Source organism: Bos indicus, chromosome 4 (genome assembly GCF_029378745.1).
Source record: "Bos indicus isolate NIAB-ARS_2022 breed Sahiwal x Tharparkar chromosome 4, NIAB-ARS_B.indTharparkar_mat_pri_1.0, whole genome shotgun sequence".
Taxonomy (NCBI): domain Eukaryota; kingdom Metazoa; phylum Chordata; class Mammalia; order Artiodactyla; family Bovidae; genus Bos; species Bos indicus.
This window is the reverse complement of record NC_091763.1, coordinates 84,281,175-84,285,302: the sequence shown is the minus strand read 5'-3', so window position 1 is coordinate 84,285,302 and position 4,128 is coordinate 84,281,175. Positions and strand designations below refer to the sequence as shown.

The 4,128-nt window shown below is 41.4% G+C and overlaps 1 pseudogene; it reads right to left on the bottom strand.

Annotated features, from left to right (window-relative positions):
* Positions 1-2,141: 2,141 nt before the first annotated feature.
* On the bottom strand, positions 2,142-3,170 carry LOC139182750 (peroxiredoxin-6 pseudogene; annotated as a pseudogene).
* Positions 3,171-4,128: the final 958 nt, after the last annotated feature.

Genomic DNA, 4,128 nt, shown 5'->3' with positions numbered 1-4,128 from the left:
TCTAGTCAAAGCTATGGTTTTTCCAGTAGTCATGTATGAATGTGAGGTTGGACTATAAAGAAAGCTGAGCACCAAAGAATTGTGCTTTTGAGCTGTGGTTTTGGAAAAGACTCTTCAGAGTCCCTTGGACTGCAAGGACATCCAATTAGTCAATCCTCAGAGAAATCAGTCCTGAATATTCATTGGAAGAACTAACGCTGAAGCTGAAGCTCCAATACTTTGGCCACCTGAGGTGAAGAACTGACTCCTTGGAAACTAACGCTGAAGCTGAAGCTCCAATACTTTGGCCACCTGAGGTGAAGAACTGACTCCTTGGAAAAGACCCTGATGGGAGGTAGATTGAAGGCAGGAGGAGAAGGGGACGACAGAGGAGGAGATGGTTGGATGGCATCACTGACTCAATGAACATGAGTTTGAGCAAGCTCCGGGAGTTGGTGATAGACAGGGAAGCCTGATGTGCTACAGCCCATGAGTCTCAGAGAGTCAGATATGACTGAGCTACTGAACTGAACTGATGGCTGTCTGAATAGTGATGTAGCTAACTGATGAGTCAACCAATTCACATGAACAGGACTTCTTTTTATTCAAGATACAAAGGAGTCAGAGTCAGAGGGCATTCTAAACTTAATTTTTACAGAAGAAAAATAACAGGTGGCTCCTATATCTTTGAGAGTAAACTTGACCAAGAGGTCAATTAAAGAGTACATTGGCAAACTGGTTCTACAAATATATACTCATAAAAGCCAATATAGACAATATCATCATTAAAAAGTAGTTCTAACAGAAATTAGCCTAGGAGCATTAGAAATTCTATGAATCCTTGGGTTATTAGATAATTTTCTGCATGCTAATATTAGTTTAGTAGCTTGAAAGTTTGTAATTTGCACATGTATACACCACACACCCCCCCTATGTATTTAGCTAAGTTCATCAATCTTTAATGTCTAAAGATGTATCATAGAACCTTATGTATTAGATAGGAAAGGGATAATGAAGTGTCATTCTGACAGATAAATTATTATTTTATAAATAGACTGAGATCTATAGAGGGGTAAGGAACTTTAGTGAAATCTCCAAATGTACAGTGAGATGAGTACTTCATATTTTCTGTTTATTGATGTTGTATTTTTTCTCTATCAGATATAAATTTCTGGTATTAGAGAAATTTTGTCTATATAACTTCCTTTCCATAATTTAATTACAAAATGAGGCCTATTTGTTTCTGTAATCATTTTTATTAAATATATACTTTTTTTCACGTTTTTGACAAAGGATTTATTTGCTGATCCCTAAGAAGCATTTCACGCCAGTCAGAATGGCTGCGATCCAAAAGTCTACAAGCAATAAATGCTGGAGAGGGTGTGGAGAAAAGGGAACTCTCTTACACTGTTGGTGGGAATGCAAATTAGTACAGCCACTTTGGAGAACAGTGTGGAGATTCCTTAAAAAACTGGAAATAGAGCTGCCTTATGATCCAGCAATCCCACTGCTGGGCATACACACTGAGGAAACCAGAAGGGAAAGAGACACGTGTACCCCAATGTTCATCGCAGCACTGTTTATAATAGCCAGGACATGGAAGCAACCTAGATGCCCATCAGCAGATGAATGGATAAGAAAGCTGTGGTACATATACACAATGGAGTATTTCTCAGCTATTAAAAAGAATACATTTGAATCAGTTCTAATGAGATGGATGAAACTGGAACCTATTATACAGAGTGAAGCAAGCCAGAAAGAAAAACACCAATACAGTATACTAATGCATATATATGGAATTTAGAAAGATGGTAACAATAACCCTGTGTACGAGACAGCAAAAGAGACACCGATGTATAGATCAGTCTTATGGACTCTGTGGGAGAGGGAGAGGGTGGGGAGATTTGGGAGAATAGCATTGAAACATGTATAATATCATGTATGAAACGAGTTGCCAGGCCAGGTTCGATGCACGGTACTGGATGCTTGGGGCTGGTGCACTGGGACAACCCAGAGGGAGGGTAGGGGAGGGAGGAGGGAGGAGGGTTCAGGAGGGTTCACGCAGGTATACCTGTGGCGGATTCATTTCGATATTTGGCAAAACTAATACAATATTGTAAAGTTTAAAAATAAAATTAAAAAAAAAAAAGCCAAATGAACATTTTGGTCAACACAGTATGATGGAGCAAAGCAGGCTTTTTCAACCGTACACTGATACCACCTCTTGGTCATAAACCCTGCAGAGATCCAAGATAAGTCCCATATTTCGAAGAAAGTCAGCAGAGAGTGTGAAGATATATGAACAGAGGAGAAAGCTGCTGAAGGCACAAAGGATCCCAAGGAATTTTTAATGCTGTTTTCATTTAATAAGCCAGTAGTATAGCAACCTAAAGACCTTGGCTGTGATCACACCAGAACGTTTTTAATGGACTGCTGCAGGAAAACATGATGGACAGCTGGCATCCTCTGGCTCATGGTGCTAAGTGGGCAGCTCCAGAACCAACTCCATGGCGAGCCTATGGCTGGGGTGTGTAGCGGAGGTATTTCTTGCCAGATGGGAGCTCTTTGGTGAAGACTCCTTTAGGGAAAAGTTTTTTGGCTTCCTCTTCAGGGACGGTTGGAAGGACCATCACGCTGTCCCCATTCTTCCAGTCAACCGGGGTGGCCACCCTCTTTTCTGCCGTCAGCTGGAGAGAGATAATTACTCTGAGAATCTCATCAAAGTTCCTGCCAGTGGTAGCTGGGTAGAGGATGGACAGTTTCAGTTTCTTATCAGGACCAAAAATAAACACCACACGAGAAGTCTCAGGCATGTCCTTTTCGTCTTTCTCTGCTGGGTCCAGCATGCCCAACTGGATGGCAAGGTCCCAATTCTTATCATCAATGATGGGAAAAGGTAACTTTTCTGTGGGCCCTTCACCATTGTAAGCATTGATATCCTTGCTCCATGCAAGATGGTCTTCCACACTGTCTATGGAAAGAGCAATCATCGTAACATTTCTCTTGGCAAATTCTGGTGCCAGCTTTGCTGCTCTGCCGAGCTCTGTGGTGCACACAGTGGTAAAGTCCCGAGGATGGGAGGAGAGAATGCCCCATGAGTCTCCCAGATAGTCGTGGAAACGGATGCGGCCGATGGGAGTATTTGCCTCGAAGTTGGGAGCCTCGTCCCCGAGGAGGAGATCTCCCAGCATGGTAGCAGCAGTGACGTGGGGAGTAAGAGGAGGTGCAGTACCAACAGCCACTAGCCTGCTGGTTCTATTAAATATATTTTTAAAAGAGGCAAAAATTATCATTACTGAGCTTCTTCATATCATTTCTATTTTTTTGTGGACATTCTTATAAACAGGTAACCCATAATAGTTAGATGAGTCAAAATGAAACCCTCAAATACAAGTCCAAGTTGTTTTGAAATCTGCTTAAAATGAGCCATTTGAGTTGCTTGCTTTTTGATTGATAGGTATCCAAGATTTAGATATTATAATCTACTCAGAGAGAGACTATTACACTGATGAAACTATTATATTTTTGAAATAGCAACAACACAACTTAACTGCCTTTGAAAGTCAGGACTATCAATGGCTGTAGCACAAAGTTGTGGATTACCCTCTCAAGAATCAAGGATATATTTAAGTATCTTGAGGGCAAAATACTATTTCTCCTGATATGTCAAATTAACCTACATGTGTCCCATATTGCCTTCTCACCATTACATGTTCTGCAGAATGTTACTAAAGCTGATAACAAAATACATGTTGGGCATGAGGAGCTCTGCAGACATAAGGGCAGCCTCCCAAGCAAATCCAAATGTGACTAGAGAGACTAGCTTGGCTTTCATTGTGATTAGAGGTTTATGAAAATGGGAGCCAGAATGGATGTTGTCTGAACTTCCCACTAGCATGAAAACAGAGAGTGCTCATACTTTGACATCAACTTTGTCAGATGGGAGAGAAGTGGAGGGTGAGTGGTGGGGCTTGAAACCCATTAACAGTCAAACATCAAAAATAGAGTCAAATGTTTCATTACATTTATCTACCCCAAATAATACCAGATCTATTTACCTTGGGTGCGCAAATCTATAGAGCTTCCCAGGTGGCACCGTGGTAAAGAATCTGCCTGCAATGCAGGAGACACGGGCTGGATCCCTGGGTC